Source organism: Mirounga leonina, unplaced genomic scaffold (genome assembly GCF_011800145.1).
Source record: "Mirounga leonina isolate KUSES-001 unplaced genomic scaffold, KU_Mleo_1.0 Mir_86, whole genome shotgun sequence".
Lineage (NCBI taxonomy): Eukaryota > Metazoa > Chordata > Mammalia > Carnivora > Phocidae > Mirounga > Mirounga leonina.
In genome coordinates this window covers 515,604-539,663 of record NW_023270830.1, presented here as the reverse complement: position 1 = coordinate 539,663, position 24,060 = coordinate 515,604, and the positions used below count along the sequence as shown (strand labels likewise).

At 44.2% G+C, this 24,060-nt stretch overlaps 1 long non-coding RNA gene across 4 annotated transcripts in view; it reads left to right on the top strand.

Annotated features, from left to right (window-relative positions):
- The window catches only part of LOC118002912, a 75,855-nt gene extending 53,488 nt beyond the window's left edge, over window positions 1-22,367 (top strand). For 2 of the 4 annotated variants that reach the window (XR_004677222.1, XR_004677219.1), the window contains 3 exons: window positions 3,363-3,468; window positions 5,320-5,424; window positions 6,248-9,897. This is a non-coding gene — a long non-coding RNA (uncharacterized LOC118002912). Of the gene's footprint in view, window positions 1-3,362; window positions 3,469-5,319; window positions 5,425-6,247; window positions 9,898-21,292 lie in introns of those variants that run through there. The other 2 variants (XR_004677221.1, XR_004677220.1) reach the window with 2 other exon arrangements.
- Window positions 22,368-24,060: the final 1,693 nt, after the last annotated feature.

Below are 24,060 nucleotides of genomic sequence, written 5' to 3'. Positions count from 1 at the left end.
ACAATGACCCCAGAACTGCCTTGGTTCACAGGGAATCCTGACACAGTCTACGCTACTTAGAAACAGTGAAAGAATTTGTTTGCTCACTTAACTGAACCAAATAACCTATCTTTACTGGGAATCGTTTATCAGATGTAAAAATACTAGATGTAGTTTAATAATTCTGTTGTATTAATATTACTCTAGTTAATTCCTGAAGCCCCGACTAATATCTTCAGAGAAGAATGGTTAGCACAATAACTTAATTGTATTTCTTTTTATCTTTCTTTTTCCTGAGATGGTTGTTTGATTGAAGGCTTATGGCATAGTATTTTTCTTTAATAAGGAGAAGTGTTTGATTTTATAAACCTCCTATCACATAAGGACACAAACTCAACCAATAAACTTCAGAGAACCTTTCTTTGTATCTAGATAGGATACTTTCCTTGATCACTTAGCCTTGTGTACTGAAGACTAAACAGAAGTATAATTTATGCATTTTGTAATAGATATCAGTTATACCAACATGCATGCTAAATACAGGGCTAGCCTCCAGCACTGTACAGTTAATGATCACCAGAATATTTTCTTCTGTAGCTTAATCTGCCCTATATCTTTTGGCCTCTTATACATGTATGCACACATTCCATGTCATGGATTTCTCCCTAATTCTGTTATGTTCTCTGCTGTTACTGCCAGTTGTTAATGGGGCAAAGGAAAAATAATGGTATTTGAAATGCTATCTCCTGAGATGGGTATTCTTTCAGATCCAACCATTGATCTGTAGCTAAAGATTCCCTTTTAAATTCTGGCAAAATCATTAGGTGTCTCATTTTCTTTAACCTGATGCTACATTAGCGAGATAGCTTAGTTATTCAGCATTTGCAACACAGTAAATAAGAAAGGAATTTATGTAATTGTCCACAGCTTAAACTAACAGGATTGAAAACCCAGATAGTATGTGTTACAACATATGGTCCATTTTCATGACTAATCACTGGAGATATGTAAATGGTGTCACCATAGAAGCAGCAGAAGGAAATATAAAAATATGTGATATAAGTATGTTTCAGAGGAGGAATAACCTATTATATTACACAGGATCAGCTCTAAAAAGAATCAAGAAACTTCTTGTATGTGGCCAAGGATCAAACCCTGCTTTATTTTATAGGCTCAAACAAATTCAGAAACCACAGTCCAGGATTTTTTTTTTTTTTTAAGATTTTATTTATTTATTTGACAGAGAGAGACATAGTGAGAGCAGGAACACAAGCAGGGGGAGTGGGAGAGTGAGAAGCAGGCTTCCAGCGGAGCAGGGAGCCCGATGCGGGGCTTGATCCCAGGACCCCAGGATCATGACTTGAGCCAAAGGCAGACGCTTAACGACTGAGCCACCCAGGTACCCCACAGTCCAGGATTAAAAGGACTGTCATAAGAGATGCAAAATGGTTAGCACAGATGCAATCTTTGATGCAAATGTTACAGTTCTAAAAATCCCTGGTAGCACTGGGCAACCTTTGAAATTTGGTTCATATGTTGAGCTTGTCGATTTGCTGCCCATTCTGCCAGAGGCTTAAAATTGGTTCTTTTCTTGGTTCACTTAGGGTGGGGGAATGCAAAATTTGTTGCTCATTCATTATACGTACAAGGCAACATCTGTTCTCTGTTCATTTTTTGTCTGCATTTCTCCCTTCAGAGTCTGTTAAATAAACATAAAAATGAACTTTGTGGTTGAAATTTGCTAACCTAAAGTTGAAAATATAGGCATATTACCTGGGCTAACATTTAACTGGAATGCACCAGCTGTTAAAACACTAACCCGTTCCGCTGGTTGGTCGATAGCCTCTATCCTGACACTCCCAAGTGCTATTGGCTCTGGCTGCCTCAGCTCCTCCTTGGGTACTCTGTAGGCCTTTCTATAATCTAGCAACTTAAGGGATAATGCCTGGTTCAGCAAGGTCTCCAGGACCCTGCTGGGGCAGTATGTTGAATATTTTGAATAGTATCTGCATATTACCTAACTCTCTGGAAAGCAGACTGGCCATAAAAGACTGGAATGTTTTGGGCACCTGGTTGGCTCAGTCGGTTGGGCTTCTGCCTTCAGCTCAGGTCATGATCTCAGGGTCCTGGGATCAAGTCCCGTATCGGGCTCCCTGCTCAGTGGGGAGTCTGCTTTTCCCTCTTACTCTGCTCTTCCCCTCCTCCTCCTGCTCTCTCTCTCAAATAAATAAATAAAATCTTAAAAAAAAAAAAAAAGACTGGAATGTTTCTACCCCTCCATATTGAGCAGTATAACATTATCCAGTCAGGATCCTAGCAGGAAAGAGATGGCATACCCAAATGAAGATAATCTGTTGAAAATCAACTTATAAGGAACTTTACCAAGATGAGGGTGGGGTGGTAGCTGGGGAGGGAACCCCAGGGGTTCCACAATAACCCAGGGCTAGAAGCAGTACAACCACCCTCACCCTGGGTTCAGGTAAAGGGAAGAGGTGTGGCAGTAATATAGAGAAGGCTGCCTTGAGGCAAGTGACCTTAGGTTAAGCATTAAGTCAACCCGAAGCAGTCCTGAGGCAGAGATTCTGATTACCACGAACAACTCTCAGAGGGCCCATCTCCTATGAGCTCCCCATTGGCAGAACCCAGTGGGAAGCCAAGAGGCCCAAGAGGCCATGGATATGGTCTATGGGTTGTGCCTCCCGGGGCAGGTCTCAGAGTGGAGAGGGGAGAGAACCTGACGGGAGGGGTGAAAGGAAGTCACCCAGCCAACTATCTAACTGTTGTCCTTCTATGGAATTTTTCAAAATAGGTCATATCCCACATGAAGTGTTCTTCACAAGGGAAAAATATGAGAGATTTAGCTTGTTTCTTTGAATTTATTACTTTAGATTAGGAAATGTAACTTTTTGTTCTGTTAACTAACTTCATTCTCCAGGTTATGCTCAGTACCATACCAAGCCACACTTCTCAAATGGATTTTTCACAATCAGGTTTACACAAAATGTCAATATTAGAATCATTAAACAAAACAAAACAAAACAAAACAAATAGGTATGCGATTGTTCAGCAGAGATTCCTGAAAATAAAGTGACAGAAACTCAAACAGATGTAATTACTCCTGAGGTAGGGCAGTGTAATCAATTATTCTCAGTAAGATTCAGTTGAATCCTTGTGATGTCTACAGGTGTGAAAATACAACTCTCTTAGCAACTCTGTGAGTGAAACACACTGTCTTAGAGAGGTACAGTTATCTCTGACCAAACTGACTCATGTTCCTTCTCCATGCAAGAATAGATGCTTATTATCTACATATTAAAGGATCAAAAGATAGATTATAGAACAAAGAGGAACTGTGCCTTTTTTTTTCCTTTGTTTCTTTCCAGCTCCATCTCCAAAATGTTGAGCACACAATGGCCTTGATCAGAGTTGGATTTATGCTGCCTACTGTTTGCCTCCAGGGTCCCACAGCTTTCTATTGCCCCTCACTTGGTACTTTCAGACTTTAAGGAACCATCAAGGTGGTAAAGTACATGCATAGTTATCCAACAGTGATGGAAATGGTTTCCAAGGTGTGGGACAGCAAAAATCCTGTGCCCTGATGATATGGTCAACTTGGAAGTGTTTCCACCGCCAAATCCATGAGGGACCCCTGGCCACCCTGGGATGCCTGGAGCAGTTCGTCCCAGCAGTAACAATCTTCATCCCATGTTTGGTATCATGGGAGAGCTGAGTCCTGGATTTCAGTTAGGCAAATCGCTTAACCTCTTGCACGTATTTGACTTTAGTAGACTTTTGTGAGCATTACTTAGCACAGTGCTGGCTTGCCCTGGTCAGAGGAACCACTTTCCTTTTAGCCAAAGTCCTGAATGGCCATTTTTACTCCTTTGTTAACTGCAGCTCTTGAGCTCATGATGATGTCAGCCTTCCTTGGCACTGAACTAAGGAAATTATAATGTTGTTACCTCTTTACGGATATTATCTAATACAAAAATATACAAACAGCTTTGTATCTGGATGAGGATTCCATCCAAACAGAAGAGAAAGGAATGAATTTTAAAGTTCTTTGAGTATTGAGGGTTTGGTGTTTTTTTGTTTTGTTTTGTTTTTGTAATTATATGCCTCAAGTAGGTAGCAAGAAACTTGGATAATGAAAACGTAACAGGGAATTTCAAGTTCAAATATTTGTTAAGGGTCTACTGAGTGCCCAGTACTGTTCCAGGTACTGACATAATGATAGAAAATGATGTCTTCCTTGGCCTTCAGAAGCTCATGGCCTAATAGAAGAGTACATTAAGACTAAGAAGCACAGTAGGGAGTATTTTTTATTTATTTATTTTAATTTAATTTTTTAATTTAAATTCAATTTAGTTAACATATAGTGTATTATTAATTTCAGGGGTAGAATTTAGTGATCCATCAGTTGTATATAACACCCAGTGCTCATTACATCATGTGCCCTCCTTAATGCCCATCCCCCACCCACCTCCCCTCCAGCAACCCTCAGTTTGTTCCCTATAGTTAAGAGTCTCTTACGGTTTGCCTCCCTCTCTGTTTTTATCTTATTTTATTTTTCCTTCCCTTCCCCTATGTTCATCTGTTTTGTTTCTTAAATTCCACATATGAGTAAAATCATACGGTATTTGTCTTTCTCTGACCAACTTATTTTGCTTAGCACAATACCCTCTAGTTCTGTCCACATCATTGCAAATGGCAAGATTTCATTATTACTATTTTTTTTTAATTGTATTTATTTATTTGACAGAGAGAGAGAGAGTGAGCACAAAGCAGGGGGAGAAGAGAGGGAGAAGCAGACTCCCCGCTGAGCAGGGAGGGAGCCCAATGAGGGACTCCATCCCAGGAACCCGGGATCATGACCTGAGCCAAAGGCAGACACTTAACCAACTGAGCCACCCAAGCGCCCCAACGTTTCATTATTTTTGATGGCTGAGTAATATTCCATTGTGCATATGTACCACACCTTCTTTATCCATTCATCTGCCGATGGACATCTGGGCTCTTTCCATAGTTTGGCTATTGTGGACATTGCTGCTATAAACATTGGGGTGCAGGTGCCCCTTTGAATCAGCATTTTTGTATCCTTTGGATAAATACCTAGTAGTGCAATTGCTGGGTCCTAGGGTAGTTCTATTTTTAACTTTTTGAGGAACCTCCATACTGTTTTCCAGAGTGGCTGCACCAGCTTGCATTCCCACCAACAGTGTAAGAGGGTTCACCTTTCTCTGCATCCTCACCAACATCTGTCATTTCCTGACTTGTTAATTTTAGACATTCTGATCCATGTGAGGTGATATCTCATTGAGGTTTTGATTTGTATTTCAGAAGGGACTCTTCAGCAGCTAGAGGGAGAGGTAGAAACAGGGAAGAGGTGACATCTGAGCTGCACTTTAAAGGACAAATTCTAAGCAGAGGAAAACCTAGGCAAAGGTATGGGATGTGAAAAACAGCATGGTGGGTTTGAACAGGCATGGTAGGGATGTGTCTGGAGGGGGAGTAGAGACTTGTGGAGGGCCTGGTGCTAGGAGCTTGGATTTTATGCAGTGAGCAGTGGGGAGCTATTGCGTGACCTCCAACCGTGCAGGGACATGGTCAGATTAGCAGCCTCATGTGGGTACGAGGGATGAACTAAATGTGTATTGGACTGTGGCATATATGAAATAGCTTTCTAATATGCTTTAATTTCAGTTAACAGTGAAAATAATTGTATATCAGTCAGAGTCCTGTCAGGAGTCAGAAATCGGATCGGTTAGTTTAATAGGGAGAATGTAATACCCAGAACTCTTAACTAGGCGTTGAAGAAAAGCCAGAGGGTACATTAAGGTGTCATGATGGTGGTAACTGAGGGAAGCAGCTGCCAGCCCCTAGGCTAGAGGAGCAGCGGAAGAGGTCAGCATTTTTAAAATGTAGAAGATTTGGGGGGGGGGGTGGTCACGTATCACGAGGCTGGTTCTGTGAGTATTGGAAAACCTGCCAACTAGAATCACCTGCTGCTACCAGAATGACGGGCCTCCCCAGGTGAAGCCCTGAGACTGGGGAGCTGCTGATAAATAGGAAGCAAACAGCAAGCACTCAGCAGAGAGCAGGCCCCTTCTTCCCTCTGCGGCCTTGTGGGCTCCATTCAGCACGCCTCCCTGGCACAGCCTAAGAGCAGCACAGAGCCCTGGCCCCCAACTGCCAGGCGGAGCAAAGAGGGGCGAGTTTGGAGCTGTTTATTATAGCTTAATAACAAGCACAACTGCTGTTCCCACAGGACCATGGATACCAGTGGATGGGAAGAAACTGGGCAGACATCCTAGAAGCTAAACATTTCCTGAAACATTAGCAGGTAATCATTCACCTTTTAGGCTTATGGTCATAATGATCCATGGGTGCTATTAGCTCTCTCTGTGACCCCTAATTCACATTGTCTTCAGTGTCTTGGGACCTACTGCTTTTCCTCCCACACCTCCCACCCCAAGTCTGTTATCCTGCAGACTCTGGAACTTTAGGGAAAAGACATGAGTGGGCCCAGGCACATCAAAAGGTGGGCAATGCTCCCTTGGTCCTACAACCTCATGCTTATCTTCTCTGATAATCTGAGATTCTCGGATAATTCTCAGAATTCTCAGAGACTCTCAGATTATCTGAGGCGTAGATGTCATTGATAGAAAAATCATGCTTCCTTTACTGTCCCTGCCTGTATTTTGCTTAGGGCCTTGCTCTTTGTGGGTATCTGTACGTATGTATAGAACTGAATTCAGGAGGCTCGATCATGTGAATTAAGCATCTGATTATGCACGGCTGGTATTTGTCTCCTATTGGTTTCCGTGTTTAAGTCTTGCCTCGCCCACTAGATGACAGTCTTCTTGAGGGCAAATCCATGCGGCCGGCGAACATGAGGATTTGTAGTCAGTAGAATTAGGTTCAAACCCCAGCTCTAAGGCTTGTTAAATAATTTAAGTAAGTTACTTAATCTCTCTAAGCCTTAGTTGCCTCATCTGCAAAAAAGGGGGTAGTATTTATTTTCACGGGGTTGTGATGGTGAAATAAAATGATCTCCTAACAGAGCCTGGTCCTTCCTAGGTGTTTAATAATTTACTTCCCTTCTCCACCCCTTACTTTGTGTGTCTTCCACCATTTCTCATCACGCTGGGAATGCAGTAAACTGGGTGACCTGACTGAACAAAATAGAGAAGTTGGGGAATCCTTTTAGGAGAGAATCTGAAATGTCCTTATGCAATTTCCCTCTTCCCCGGTCATCTAGAACATCGGGTACACCGGTAACAATGTAAAAAGCCATATAATGGCTGGAAGTTATTTCTGAAGAGGAAGGTCGTCTTCAGTGTGTGTAGACACGAGCCGCCGGATACGGTGTCAGAACAATAGCTATTCATTGTGTCGGTTTCAAAGCTGGCTCCAGCAAGCTAGTATTCCGGTGCGGTTCCCACACAAACAGATCTCGAGCAAAATTTCCATGACCCGGTGGATTGGTGTAAACAACTCACTGCAAGAGCTTTTTACATCTATCCCCATGTCACTCATTTAAACACTCGAGGCTTTTCAGGGAGCCTTGTAAGCACTGCTTAAGAATTTTCTTTTTGCAACAAATGTTCATCCACCCCTGTGTTCTGTTGCTGAGTACACAGAGTAAACGGCTCCATTCCTTCCATCAGAGCTGTACATGGGAGACCCGGCCGTCAGATGGCACAGTTTAAGGGAGAAGTCCTTTAAGGGCTGCGCTGGCCGTGGCTGCTAGAGGTCTTGACTCCAGGACCAGGTCTTGACTCCAGGACCAAGGCTTTTTATTTTTAAGTAGTAGTTAGCATTTGATAGCCCTTCCTATTTGCAGTGACCTTTACAACTATTGTTATTAGTTATTCCTCCCAGCGGCTCTTTGAACTAAATGACAAAAGTATTTTTACTCAAATGCACCGACTCCCTCCCCTTCCAGTCCAGTCACAAGATCAGTGGGGTTCTCTATACCTCACGCTGATGCCTCCTCCCGAGCATCGAGCTCCATGATAAAGAATATGTTCAAGTCAAAACAGTATAAAATACAGTGCATTTTAATATATTCAGTGCAAGTTAGATCCTGTCACTCCTCTACTTGAAACCCCATGACAGTTCCTCATCTTACTTGCTATAAAAGCTTGGCAGACCTGCCACCCTTCCCTCACTGTTTGGACCTTAACCTCCTACTCCTCGCCTAACCCTGCCCCAGTCACACCGGCCGCCTTGCATCTCCTCCACTCAGGTAGGCTCTTGTCCCAGCCTCTGCATTGGGTGTATCCTCTGCCTCCAGTGTTTTCCCTTCAGATACCGACATGACTGACTCTCTTCCTTTTAGCCTTCACTTCAGTGTCACTTTCTCAAAGAGGTCTCCCCTGCCAGCCTAATTTAAAGCTGCAACTGTGATCGAGTACTTAAAGCCTTCTAATATACCATCTAATTTACTCAGCTATTAGGTTTGCTGTTTATTTTCCCTCCCCTCACAAGACTGTAAAATCCACGAAGGTAGGGATCTTCGTCTGTTCAGCTCCCTGAGATATACCCAGCGCACAGAAGACGTGGAATAGATATTTGCTGAATGGACAAATACTACTCCTCTGAAGGTCGTTGTCATGAAATTTGACCTACAGACTTAGAATGTGTCTCGATATGTGGTTTATCTTTATATTCCTTAGCCATAGTTCCTGTGCTTATTTTCCATTTGTAACAAACAACTCATTTTTATAGCAATTCTGTAGAGATAAATGAAGCCCACAGATTCTTAAGGTTGCAAGGAAGCATAAAATCTCGGTGTGGCAGCATAGGAAAGACTTTATGGCTGTTGTAGCCCACTCATCTATTCTCATCCCATCAACGGCATAGCCACATGGCCTTGCATCTCCCTTTCCATCTTTACAGGGGGTAGATTGAAGCATTGGTGAAAAGGATCGGCTCTGCAATCAGGCACCCCATCAGCTAATTCTTGTTCCATCAGTGTCTACCGTGTGACCTTGAACAAGGTATTTTAGCTTCTCCCAGCCTCAGTTTCCTGTAAAATGGTGGTGAAAATCATCTCCATCTCAGAGGGTTTTGTGAGGATTAATGAGTTAAAACATGTAAAGAGTTTGGCATATAATGAGCATCAAATCAATAGGAGCTGTTATTATTGATCCTGATTTTTAGAAAGTCCTAAATGTTGAGTTTAATCAAATCTTATTTACGACTTGGATATGACTGATTTAACATACTTCACCAGTTTGGGGGAGGGGGCGCTACAAAGAATAGGAATATCCTTTTCCCCCCAGTCAGTTGCCAGAACACCTTCCTGCTCACATTAGTAGGGATTCCAAAACTTCTTTCTTAAGGCCCCAACCACCTCCCACCTCTTCTGAACATCCAAGAACACCAAGAACACCCTGGTCTTAATTCATTCCAAAGGGTCAGTCTTGGGTGTGAGTGATCTGCAGTGTTGTTGTAAACTGGCTCCAGAGAGTATTTTCCCCCACTGCTGCAGGGATTCCCTTGTTGCCCTAGAGCCTCCACATAGTGCATGTGCTTGGGCTCCAAGATGACAGCTCTCTTAGTTTATAGTGCTCAGTCATGGTACTCCAATCACACCCACATCGAGAAGGTTTCCAGTCTCAGCCATGGCCTGTGTTCGAACCAGCCTCCTCCAACTCCCACAAGGATTACCCTGCCTCTCTGCTGGTAACCAAGACCTGCCCCTTTCCTCATGGTGAGTTTGGGGTCCCTTTCTCCCAGAATGCTTCTTATGGGGTCTGTCGTAACCCATCAGGGAGACTCTTGAACTCCATGTGCTTTCCCACCTCTCATCAGAGACCAGCTCTGCATAACAAAGGGTATTAGAGGGGCGCCTGGGTGGCTCAGTCGTTAAGCGTCTGCCTTCGGCTCAGGTCGTGATTCCAGGGTCCTGGGATCGAGCCCTGTATCGGGCTCCCTGCTCGGCGGGAAGCCTGCTTCTCCCTCCCCCACTCCCTCTGCTTGTGTTCCTTCTTTCGCTGTGTCTCTCTCTGTCAAATAAAATCTTAAAAAAAACCCCAAAAAACAAAGGGTATTAGACATGCAGCCTTTGTCAAGCTATAAGAAGCTTTACTAGGTTCTCTCTCTAGACCTGTGGGGCATGGCCTCTTATAGCATCATAAGAACCACTTAATGACTTTTCCCTGAAGGAGAGAGATAGGTATCTGCTTGGCAGAAAAGTCACTGGCATTGCGTAGCTAACTAATTTCAGGTTGCATTCTACCCAACGCCCTGTTACACTTACATTCCCTGAATCTGGTTCTACTTCCTGAAGTCAGTATAAGCCCCTCTTCTTCCCTATGACAGACCATCACCACTAGAAAGCAATTACCCAGGCCTCTCAGATTATTTTCTTCTCTACTGGTTCCCCAAATTACAGGGTGACCTTAGGTATGTTTTCTCAACAGTAATAGCTGATGCTTATTGAGCTTACTATATGCCAGGCACTGTGCTACGTGCTCTAATGTATTAACTAATTTAATCTTCAAGCAACCCCAAGAGATTAGCCTCCTTTTGTAGCTGAGGGAACTGAAGCTTAGGAAGGCTTAGCAGCATGGCCAAGGGCATGTATAGCTGTCAGGACTTGAACTCTAGCTGTCTGGGTCCAGAGCCCAGTGATGCAGTGCTGTTTCCCTAATTCAGTTTCATGGGTTTAATTCTTTCATGAATTCAATTCAGCTCTCTAAATCAGGGATAATACTTATCTCAGAAGATCATGGTAAGGATTAGATGCGATGAAGTATGATAAAGTGCTTAATGCAGTAGCTCCACTAGGGCTCAAAAATATGTTCATTTGTCCCCCTTTTCCTTCCATTCAAATCATCTCCTAGTTTAACTCTTTCACATTTTGAAAGTGCCTGACACAGAGTGGGTGCTCAGTGGGTGGTAACTACTCCTCTTGTTACAGTGTATGGTTTGAAGTCCCCTCCCTATCCAGAGTATTCTCCTCTAATTCATTTAGATCCTAGACTGTGGTACTCGGGGCTGCACATGATAAACCAGGTGGGCTGGAATGAAGCGGCGTGGAAAAGGACAGTCACCTTCCACAGGGAGGGGGGTACCTATGAAAATTAAGTCCTATTACCTGCAGTCATTTACGCTGTCAATAGGTATTGAAATTGCTGCTAGTCAAATCCTCGACATGTCTTAGGCTTGTACTGATCCTCACCTCACTTGGCTTGTCCTTGGATAATTGATTTCTTTTCCAAAAATGTTCTTCTCCCCCTCCCCCGATTTCTTAAACACCACGTGTCTGTTGGGGAAGCTTTGAAAAATGCAGAAGAAATCACAAAGAAGGGAATTAAAGTCACCGCGAATAACGTGATCTAGAGATAATCACTATTAATATCTGCATATGTATCTTTCCAGTATACGTGTGGGTGTATTTCTTTTTTATAAAATCAGGATCACACTGTTCAAAATATATTCTGAGTCTGCCACCTTTTACCATTTTCTCCCAGCCTAAGACACCATCATCTCTTTCTTAAAATACCACAAAACTGGGCTGCATGTGTGGCTTAGTCGGTTGAGCGTCCGACTCTTGATTTCGGCTCAGGTCATGATCTCAGGGTCAAGAGATTGAACCCCACGTGGGGCTCCATGCTCAGCATGGAGTCTGCTGGAGAGTCTCTCTCTCTCTCTCCCTCTACCCCTCCTCCCGCTCCTACTCTCTCTCTCTCGCAAAATAAATGAATAAAATCTTTTTAAGAAATGCCACAAAACTATTTGACTACTGTCCCCCCAAATTGATTTCCCTAATTCCATTCTTACCCCTCTTCAGCATATTCTTCAAAAAGTAGCCAAAGTGACCATTTAAAATCATAACTCTCTCCTGCTCACAATCCTTCGATGGCTGCCCATGTCATATGAAGTGAACCCCCATGCTTCTCCTGGCTGGCAGGGCTGCGTATGATGAGGCCTTTCTAACCTCATTTTCCTTCTCTGCAGCACGCCCACCAGGCTCCCGCCTCACGTACTAGCTTCCGGCCCCAGCCTTTTCCTGCTTTAGGGCCTTTGCTCTTCCCAGCACTCCGTGGCTCAACCCCTCACTTCAGTCCCTTGTCAGATACCATCCCTCAGAGACCACCTTCCCAGAGTGCCTCTGCTTCCACCATCTCCTCTCCCTTACCCTGACTCATTTTCTCCTTTGCCTTCATCATTCTTCTGTAATTTATCATCAGTATTTTATCTTTCCAGCTTTCATCTTGCAGGGTCCCACCATTGCAGTCTGCCAGGTAACTCCTATAATCAGGTACTCTTCTAAGTCCTTTTATACATGCCAGTTTAATCTACCTCATCTAAGTGAGGTAGGTACAATTATTATCCCCATTTTCTAGATGGGAAAATTGAGTCAGGGAGTATACGTACCTTCCTTAACATCACACAACCAGTAAGGAGCGGAGCTGGGATCCAAACACAGCCTCCCTGCTTCCACAGCTGGGCTCTCAACCCCTCCTCCACCCACTGGCTGCCTCCTGGTCTTTCTCCCAGCAGATGTCAGTAAACTTCCTTGTCCTGAAAGTCAAGATCGCCAGCTGAACAGAGAGGCACTGAAGACTGTGTCAAGTGCCACTAAAATTCGTCTCCAGATTTATGCAAGCCTGTTCTCCAGGCCTCTTTGGGGATTATAGCTGAGCCATTCTGAGTTCTCCTAACTGTACTATCATGGAGCCTTTCTCCCTACCTGGTTCACGAAGAAATTGCGCGGCCTTGTAGTTATCATTTCCTAACTCTACAACACCTGTGGCACACTGTTAGTGTCCGGGGAACCCCATGAGAGAGATGAGGTTGGTGTGACCAGTATTCACCTTCTTGGGTCAACACGAGGTGTCTAATCTCTACTAAAATTTTGCTGAAAGTGTCTGTTACTAAAATGGAGACATTTGTCTCTCTGCAAGTTTCTGGAAGTTCTACCATGCCTCATAAACTCTCATATATTATCTCATTGCCATTTTTTTCAGATACCATAATCAAGAATTCATGTTCTTTTAGGGTACTAGGGCTATTTACTTTGCTGTCCCTGTTGCAGTGAGTATTTGGGTGCATGAATGGATGGCTCTGAGATGTAATTCACCGGAGCCTGGAGACTTAACGGCAGTGACCAGGAGCTCTCTTCCTATCTCCTCGTATCTCAGACTTTAATTTCCTCTTGGCCATGTTTTTGCTCTCCTTTCTGGCTTGCAGATTGTTCTTCTTGATAGAGAAGATGGGAACAAACTAGGAGTTGAGTAATTCCGTTGCACTCTATCACCTCTAAGTTAACTGCGTCATCTGTCCCAAGCAGTAGGCCAACCCTTCTCTTGTTTTTTTCCTTGTTCTGAGGACACCCCCAGTGGTTCTTGTTGTTGTTCTGTGTATGCATTAGTCCCAGGCCCCAGCCTCCTACCGCCCTGACTTTATTCATTTCATGCCATTCCTTTGTATCTGCTCTTGGTTGCAAATTCCTCCTTCCTGCCTTTGTAAGTATCCTTATAAAATATAAACTAATTGGAGACACAGTGATTTCTTTGGATCATTTCCTCTCTTCTTCCTTTCTGGAATTATGTATGAGTAGATAGTCAGAATTATACTACGTGGAGCCTCTAATATTTTTGGAGTCAATTTCTGGCCCCAGAGTCTCTGACCATGGGACCAAAGAACATCTAGCGTAGCGCCTTACACATAGGAGGCCTGCAATCTGGTGGTAACAACAACAACAACAGCAGGTGTTTATTTGATTTGGGCATTGTGCTAGCGGCTTTTATATACGTTACTTTGTTGAATTCTCACAGTCAACATTGAAGGCAGGTCCTATGACTCATGATCCTACTGGGGAACCTGAGACACAGGGAAGTGATGTCTGCATAGCTGTGAGGGCAGAGTCAGGAGCCTGACTCAGGTCTGTCCGGATTTCTGAGCATGCACTTTAACCTCCACAATAGGCTGCCCTCTGAGTTTAAGTCCGCTGACTCACCCCTCCTTCTCTCTGGACCTGTGGAGTTGTGCTTGCTTATAGTTTCAGGAAAACAAAATGCTCATATTCCCTTCTTTGGCTCTTACAAATCATATGATGACAAGATTCCTTTTCTCTCCCAAGTGCCAGTCACCTCCACGCTATCATCCATGTAGTTCTCCCGCATTGGCCAAAAATAGGTCCTTGTCCTTCTGTCAGGTGAGATTGTCATCAGAGCAAGGCTTGAATGAATTAGATGCTCTGCTTCTGGCAGAGTAGGGCTCTGAACAGACCTTTGAATGGTCCTTCCATCATTCCGTGGCCTGCAGAGAACAGGACCTGATGGTGGAGTGACAGGTGCGCCTAGCTGGGTGGGCCTGAGGGGAACCGGCCCTCCATCTTGCTGCTTCCCCACTGAGCTCTTCACACTCTGGGAATATTATGCTGTTTTGAAGGTTTTTCTTCAACTACGATTTATATGCCACCTACTCTCAAAAAGAATATAAAGTGGTTTATAATAAAGCATGTCGAAAACAGGTCAGTTAAAACACATTTTAAAAAGCGAGGCAGATGGAGAGAGGTCAGAAATCACTTGGTTTAAATTCCTGACAAGAAGTTTTATAGCACATGAAGGTATTTGATTAATTCCCAACACAAACATCTAAGTATGTGGGAATGGGTAAAGAACTCTGCAGATTGAGAGAACCTAGGACAGCAGGGCCCATTCTATATGTGTAATCAAAATAAATGGCATCAGGCCTCGTGCCATGTATGGAAATACTCATGAATACTACCTCATCTCAGGAAGCCTCAGGGGAAGGCAACAGAGGGACAATTGCATGGATTTATCCTAAATTGAGACTAGCCAGTCTGCTCAAGGGTCATAGCCCGGTTAATTCATCACTGTCATTGACAAAGGACCACGATAAATTTGTCTTTAAATTTTAATACTGAATTCACATATTTTACAGCTAGAGCCCACACTGTCCCTTTATCTCTGTGTTACTATTTTTAAGCACAGAAATGGTATAAATCTGTAATGGAACCTTTTAAAATCAACACACTTGCTTCAAGGGAGGCTTCTGTTACGGCTGATCTGCTGAACAAGATTTCCAGTTGGGAATAGATGAGCAAGGAATGAATGAATGAAGGCTACCTGGTCCCGTAACACCTGTGCCCCGATATCACACTAGCTGTGCTACAGACAGCTCATTCATTAAGGCTGGGTGTGCTTCCTGGCCGTGCTTCCTGCTGTGATGCAGGCTGGCAGCCAGCAGCATGACTCAGGACAGCATGGGGCAAGGCAAGGAGCACAATGACCTTGCTGACTCCATCCAGACACACACCTACAACCACCTTGCTAGGTTTACATATGCTCAAGTTCATTCTATAGCCAGATGGAAAGCTAGAGAAGGAACATTGGCAGGAGAGGGTGGGCTTGTGAATTTCTATACCACCAGAGACGTGATAGACGCTCAAAGTGACCAAAGAAATCAGAGGAGAGATTCACTGAGGTCCCTGGTGGGCATTTTCTGTCTTCCCTACAATTGTATAGGGGCCTTTCTTTAGTTCACTGAATGGAATCCGAGTGCTAAGACAACCTAGGAACTAAGTACAAGCCAGGTTCAGTTTAAAGCAAACAAAACCAGGCACGAACCATGAACTAGATCTGACTAAAACCATTTTCTTAGTTCTTTCTGCTCCCCTAATGTGAAGTTTCTTAGTAGGTAGGCATTTATGGGAGATGCAATAGTTATTTATTGTAGGCAAATACTGATATTCTCTTGGGTCCAGGAAGTCATTACAAGTGAGAATGATCAGGACAGGGGAAATGGCATTGATAAGTCTAGGTATAGCTATTTTTTGTCAGCTTGATAGAATTTGGTGATCAGTAATTTTTAAAAACGTCTTGTAAGGCTGGATTAAAATACATAACGTAAGAAACTTTGGGATGATGTTACAGCAAAAGCCAATCTTCACAAGTGACTATGTGAGTTCGCTCAATTTGCCAAGTATTTGTTGACCAGTGGGTTGTTTATTCATCCAGTCCATCTGTTCATTGACCTATCCTTCCACCATTTACTCACCCAACACTATTGAGTGCTGTATGAGCTGAACTATGTAACCCCACACACAAATTTATATGTATGTTGAAGTTCTAAACTCCAGTACCTCAGAATGTGAATGTTATTTGGAGATAGGGTCTTGAAAAAGTTAACATGAGGTTAGTAGGTGGGCCATAAGAGAATATGACCAGAGTCCTTAAAGAAGAGGAGGTTTGGACCGAGACATACAGAGGAAAGACCTGTGAAGACAGGGGAGGGAGATCGTCCTCTACAAGCCAAGGAGAGAGGCCTCAGAACAAACCAACCCCACTGACACCTTGATCTTAGACTTCTAGCCTCCCAATGGTGAGCAAATACATTTCTGTGGCCCTTGGTTCAGGTAGTCCTAGCAAACTAAAACCAGCATCTGTAAATACACTAGGGCACCGTGCTAGAGATGGAAATATCATCTCTGCCTTCAAAGAGCTGCCAGGTACAAGACGCTGCTAAGTGTTGGGAAAATTACAATGATAAATCAACTACTTAGTTTTGTGAGATGTGAACAGTCTATAAAACTGAAGTGCTTGTCCCCGTTGGTCTGATTGGTACATGCCCTCATTTTATTTTGAATTCTGATCAAAATTTTTTCCAGGGTGAGGGATCAGTTTGGAATCAAGTGAAATATATTATCAGCCCCAGGAAATGAAAACCTGCAGAGGTAGGGGAGGTTGCATGTTTTGTTATTTTTTTAATCCATGTGGCATTATTTAGGTATAAAATAGTCTTCAGAGCATTCTTCCTGTTTTAACTCGTCAGAAAACTCGTTTTCACAGTCAAATCCTGTCTTCATGGCCGATCCATTTCCTCCCAGCTCACCTGGCTTTTGCTGATCTCCAGAATGAGCAGAAGTATGGCAGTGACACCTGGTTCACTTCGATTCTGTTTGTGCAGCTGCTGTTTACATGGAGCCACTAACTGAAGGAACAGATCATGAGTTGAAACATGGTGGAGGACATGGAGGAGGGCCCTGTGGCTTTTGGAGTAGAGTGTAGTCACACATTTTAATAAACAGCATGAACCAGCTATAGAGACATGGCATTTCTAAAGCTCTAAGGGACTTTGGATATTGTCTAGTCTAAAAACAATCCCTCATATTTTATAAATTTGGAACCGGAGACACAGGTTAAGTATTAAGTGACTCACCTAAGGTCAAAACCGAACCAAACAAACAAAACACAGAAAGCTAGTTAGTAGCAGAAATGGGATGAAGACTCTTGTCTCTTGCTTCAAGTCCAGCTGTCTTTTCTGACCCTGTAGGTTCAGGTTTGGGAAGTTATATACTCCAGGGCGAATACCCTCACAAACACCATGTCTGTAATTCAGGTGCATTGTTGCTGAACAGAGTGCTGTCTATTCCTTGGCTTTGGCCTGAAGTGGCTAGAATTCCTATCAGTGTGGAAAACTGAGTAAGGCAAGGATAGCCCTCTTTTCCATTAAAAAATAGAGCTGCTGATGAACATAACAAATACTTATTAGGTACAACTATGCGGCAGACGCTGTGCCGGCCCTTCACGGCAACACATGAGGCGGGCGTGGTTATCCCCATTTTACATATGGGAACACTGAGGGTTAAGAGATTATATCTCTTATCCAAGATCTCCCAGTACTAATGGATAGATCCAGGATTTGTTATATTCACACAGCCTGTGATTCTCCTGTGATTTTATGCTGCCTTCTCTAGCATAATTAATAAATGTTATAAGGCCAAATTAATGTTACGTTAAGACATAAAGACACACAAATACAGAATTATGTTTTACTGGTTAACCTTTAACTTTTCTCAGTCAGTCACTCTATAACACTGGTTCATCTCCAGACTAAAATTGAACACCATTGAGGCTCATGGTGGACCTCTTTTGGCCAGGTAAATACCTGGCCCAGAGTTACATAACTTTGGGACAGCTTTGCATTAACAACCATTGCAAGAAGCTTTCACTTACCCTTATAAAAGAGGAGAGTCACCATCTCCATGATCCTCTTGTCTTGCTTATCAGGTCTGGCTTCTTTTTTTTTTTTTTTTTTTTAATTTTATTTATTTATTTGAGAGAGAGAATGAGAGAGAGAGAGCACATGAGAGGGGAGAGGGTCGGGAGGGTCAGAGGGAGAAGCAGACTCCCTGCCGAGCAGGGAGCCCGATGTGGGACTCGATCCGGGGACTCCAGGATCATGACCTGAGCTGAAGGCAGTCGCTTAACCAACTGAGCCACCCAGGCGCCCTGGCTTCTTTCTTAGCAGAGATGTGGATCACTCCTATGAAGATCTTTTTTTTTTTTTTTTTAATTCTGAGAAGACCTTGGGTACCATGTCCTGTTCTCATAGCCAGACGTCTGAGTACTTAGGTCTACCACATACTGTTTTTTTTTTCTAGACACATAAGAGAAAGGCCAGTGATACACAGTGTGTTAGTTTGGCACACTTAGATTCTGTTTGTAGAGTTGCCTTTTCTATGGAGCTAATATTTACTGAGGGCTGATGTCCCGGGCACCATATGGCATCCCAGGCACCATACTAAGCTTTTTCTGTGGATTGTCTCCCTTAGGCCTCAGAGTAACCTTGTGTTGCACCTACCTAGTTTACAGAGGTATAAATGCTTGCTAAGGTCAAACATCTCAGCCAGGTTTTTACTGCCATCAAGAACAGACATAAGCTCTGAACCCAGGCTATGTGCGAAGTCCTGTGCACGCTGCCTCCTGACAGCGTTTCTTTGTTTCCTTGTGTGTTTCTCCAGGCAGAAGGTTTTTCTCCACCTGACCATTTGTTTTCCCTAATTCCTACTCTTGGAACAGATGATTTCCAAGATCCCTTCGAGTATTGAAATTCCGTGACTAATTAAAGTTGGTAATTGATGCAGTTTGATTAATTTGCACCAACGCCTGAGTTCATTTATTACATGGATTCTTTTACTGAAGACTCCAACGGCTTTTTAGTTTACTTACAGATCTCCTGATGTTAAAGGAATCCTGCTGCTTTTCCCAGAATAACACTTAAAACCTGAATTTTAAAATTGAAGGTTTAAACACCTATCTGAAAGGATTTTTACCATGCACACAATGTATCAATTTTCCATCTGGACCAAAATAGTCCTTTCAAGCCCGGGTTCTCTTGGTTGTTTTTCCCTGCCTCACAGATGCAGTGCTAATTGCTTGCAGCTTCAGGTCCGTTTTAACATGAGGTAACAATTGCAGCGTCTTGGGGTTGACCGCTGTGTTTGTTAGACATGCCAGGTCTGCAGTGGGTGTTGGCGTGTCAGGATGCGAATCCACGTGGAGCTCAACTTCTCTGAGTAGGGGGGCCGGGGCGGGCGCTTCCTGAGACCTTCTTGTTGTGCTCCTCTGGAGGTCGGTGCACCTGTGTGGTTCCACCGCCAGGGCACCTCTTGGTCAACCTGGCAGCTTCGAGGGATGCCCTTATGGACAGACGCAGGCATTTGAGTCCTCCTAGTCAAGCTGTGGTTTTTGGAGAACGGCTCTGGAAGTGGCATTAATTCACAGACCCACCAGCTGGGCTGGCCCCAGCGACTGAGTTGCTCTTTGCAGCCGAAAGCAGACTCCGCTCGGGACACAGCTAAAATTCATTCTGACTGGATGGAGAAGACAAAGAAGGCCAAAAAGAAGGGAAATGACGGGATTCTGCAGCCACATCTGTGATTAGGGAGCCATGGGACTGTTAGTCTTTGCACCTTGTCTGTAGTTCTGGTCGTTGGGGTAAGGGGAGTCTGGCTTCTAACAAAGCTCTACTATTAATGGCTATGCACTAAGGAGGATGGCATTTGACCTCCCTAGCCTCAGTTTCCTCATCTGTAAATGGAGATGATGGTACATCCCCCAAGGGTGTGTTGTGAGGACCACATGGTGATGCCAAAACGCCCAGGGCCAACACAGGGTCAGCAGCTGTGTGATGTTGTTTGTGCTCCCTTCTCCCCCTCCCCCACACAGGCCACCACACTCCTCGAAAAATAAGGTTCTTGCAAACCAGGGGTTTAGGAGCACTTATATAGCTGTGCGCCACGCACTGCATGTGTGCTTGATGAGGTTTCAGTAAATCTAATTTTGAAATCCTGTTTTAAATATACTTAGGGAAATACAGAAAGGTACTCCAGAGCAGGTTGCTTTATAGAGACAACAATAATTTTCTGAATCATTTTAATTTAGGCTTTTTATAGATCATATTTTCATAAAATGAGACAACCCCTTCACCCCCACGCTCCCTAGGGGGGCAATAGCAATGATCAGACAGCATTTGCCTCCTCGAGATGCTCACACTCACTCCTTCCTGTGTTTCTCCTAAAGGCAAGCTCAGTTAGTGCAGTTGCTGGGGGCTCACTCCCCTTTTCCCTGGGATGAGGGGTCGGCCTGGGTCCTCAGCTGGCTAAGACTTGAACTCGCAGGTTAAGGTTGAAGAGTCATGATGGGTCTGTGTCAAAGAACTAGCATCGCAGAAGGGACTGTCCCCCGGGGAGCTGCCTAAGGCCACCTTGGTGAGGCTGGTCCTTACCTTGCCCCAGAGATCCTATGCCAAGTAAATCCATGTGAATCATTAGAATCATGCCTGGCACACAGAAAGTGATGCATGTCCACCATCATTACTAACGCTATTATTATTATTATTGCGGTACTTGTTGCAAGACTCTGGGATTTGTCTCTTGAAAGCGGTCTTCCATCCTACAGAATCGAGGGGTGGATTTTAGGACCAGTAGCTGTACGGCCAATGGAGGAGCAATATGACAACCTCAGGATTGATTCTCAGACCCTCTATGTTCTCCTTATTCTCCCTAAATAGCTAGACCAGCTGAGCTCTGGCTGGGTCCTTCCGATTTACCTGGGCCATTGTTGTCTCCCGAATCCTGTGGAGGCGATGAATACCTCATTGGTATTCATCTGATGGGCTGACGGAAATGGAATGTAGCCAGACTGCTAAGTCCACACTGTCCTGCACTGAGGCCTCAGAAATCTGATTCTGAGAGTGTACATCTTGCATTACAATCTAGATTGCCAGAGGAAAGTTTTGGACAGAATAACCCAGACCGAGGTCTGGGTACGTTAAAGCCTGGGTGAAATGAGGCAGAAAGAGCCCAGAATATACAAGTCTGAGTCTTGGCTGGGGAGATGTGGAAGATTCGAGGTGCCAGACAGCTGGCTTCCCTCCAAGTGTTTACCACCCTGGTGCCCTGGGGCTGTGGCAGGCCTTGTGCTTATTTGCCCCTCCCTCCTTCCTCTCCCTTTCTTTCCCCTCCTCCTCGTGTTTTCCATAGGCTGAAGAAACTCAGGAACCTATGGACCCAGAGGGAAGGTAATGGGGCAAATGAGACCAAGGAATCAGACTTTGCCGTGGGTTTACAGTGGCTGATCCCTCTGTGAAATGTAAGGGCTGGCCTTGGACTTTGAATCCCAGTGTTCACCCTCCTCTGCCTGGGTGTGGACCTTCTTCCAGAGAAGCTTTGGTCTCCAGGAGAGAAGATTGCATGAGGCCTGGGCTTGTATCTCTAGGAAACAGGAAGCCGTGGGTTCACAGGGAGCCAGTGACAACAAGGCTGCCGTTTCCTCCTGCCCCACCCACCAACCCCCCTACTCCTCATCCTGTGGTACGTAAGCTGCCTGCACTTTGTGGATCCACAGGCCATGGGCCTTCTTAGAGACCTCTGAGGCATGAGGCTGGGGGTCACTTTAGTGGCCACGTGTCTGAGTTCACCTCTTGGAGGAGAAAACATATACCCTGGGACCAATTGCAGCTCCTCACTGATGTGCCTGCTACTCAGGCAATAATTGTCCAGTCTGGAACTCTTTCTCTTCTTCCTAAAGCCTAATGGTCCCATCGAGTCCTGAGCTGAGGCTAGCCTCTGGAACCCAAGAATATGTGCTTTTATAAACCCAAAATACTGCATGCTCTGCCCAAAGGAAGTGTTTCCACAATTCCTCCCTTCCCCAGACAACTGTGTATCAAACTGGAGGAATTACTTTGATAAGGTGGATAGCGGGGGTCCTGGGACTGTCATTGTTCTGAGTCCTGTTGCCTACAGACAGGGAGGTACCAGAGGCCAGGAGGGCGGCGAACGGCAGATAGAGCACAGGTTGTGTGTCGGGCAGGTGGGGGTTAGTGGGGGGCTGGCATTGTGTGTGCACACCTGCAGAGCCCCCACTTCCTTCCCACATACCCCAACCCACCTTTCCCGGGGCACAGCAAAGGAGGGCCTTTCATCCATGGGTCTCACGGTCACCGAAGGCCTCACATTTGGATTTTTGAAAATTTTATCCCCAAAGATATGCTAATAGGACTGGAAGAAGGAAATTATCATTGGCTTTAAACTTCTGCCAAATTTTGGTACCATGCCCATGAATTTTAAAAATAAATCCTGCTATTACATTGCGAATAGGATGATTACATTGCCTTGTGTATATTTTAAATTTTACATGTGTTACAAACCTTAATTTAATAAATGTAAGTTTCTAAAATGTATCACAATTTTTGGAACCCTATTGAGACATCTCTTTATTTAAACATACCTAGACCCAGGCCTCTCTTGACCTCTCCTCTGGGTGGACTGTGGGAAAAGCTGTTCCCTTTCCGCATGTCATTTCAACTTCAGAAAATCTAAAGAACTAAACCCTGTTTCATTACAGCGGCTGACCTACTGAAAGAGAACTTCTAGGTTGGGCGTGCGCAGTTCAGCCTCTTTCTCATGCCATTAGAAAATGCACTGCCCTGTCTTTCCCCATCCCCTCCCTCAGTAAGGTTGTCTTGCTTACATACTGCAGCCTGCCCAGCTCTGGCTGATAATTCTCAAGTCCTTTACCCTTAGACGATGGTGCTCAACCCTAGCTGCACACTGAAATCAAGGGAGGGGTTTTTAAAAAACTGATGCCTGGGTCCCACCCCCAGAGATTCTGATTTACTTGCCATGGGGTGTGATCTGGGCATTGGGAAAGCCCAGATTAAAAGCTCCCCAGGTGGTCTTAATACGCAGCAAAGTTTGAGAAACAGTGCGCTAAGACAATGGTTTTAAAACATCCGTGTTAGAACTACCCTACAATCCAGCAATTGCACTACTAGGTATTTACCCAAAGGATACAAAAATACTGATTCGAAGGGGCACGTGTACCCCGATGTTTATAACAGCATTATCAACAATAGCCAAAGTATGGAGAGAGCTCAAATGTCCATCAACTGGTGAAAGGATAAAGAAGATGTGGTGTGTATATATATATACAGTGGAATATTACTCAGCCATCAAAAGAATGAAATCTTGCCATTTGCGATGATGTGGATGGAGCTAGAGTATATTATGCTAAGCAAAATAAGTCAGAGAAAGACAAATACCATATGATTTCACTCATGTGGAATTTAAGAAACAAAAGAGATGGAACATAGGGGGGGAAAAGAGAGATACAAACCAGAAAACAGATTCTTAAATATAGAGAGCAAACTGAGGGTGCCTGGAGGGGAGGTGGGTAGGGGTGGGCTAAATGGCTGATGGGCATTAAGGACAGCATTTGTTGGGATGAGCACTGGGTGTTATATGTAAGCAATGAATCACTAAATTCTATACCTGAAATTAATATTACACGGTATGTTAACTAACTGGAATTTAAATAAAAACTTGAAAAAAGGGGAAAAAAGGAAAACATTAGAATGTATCAGATTAACATTTGGTGCTTACTAAAAATCAGCTTGCTGGGCCCCATCCCCACAGTTTCTGAATCAGAATTTCTGGATGGTGCCTGATAATTACATTTCTAACAAGTTCAAGTTCCCAGGTGATGCAATGCTGCTGGTCCAGGGACCACATGTTGAGAACCAGTGTCCTAAATGAAAGAAGCCAGGGAGATGGGCCGGAGAGGGAAATATGAGTGAATGCACGAAGATCCAGCTATTTCTTATTCTCAAACTCTGTAGTTGGCTTCAGAGGCCAGGATGCTTCTAAGTTCCAGAGTATGGGTCACTATAGATGCGGCTGTACAGAAAGTCCAAGTGGGATTAAGTTGAGTCCAGGCAGCTGGGACCCCCCAGTGGTTGGATAAGGCG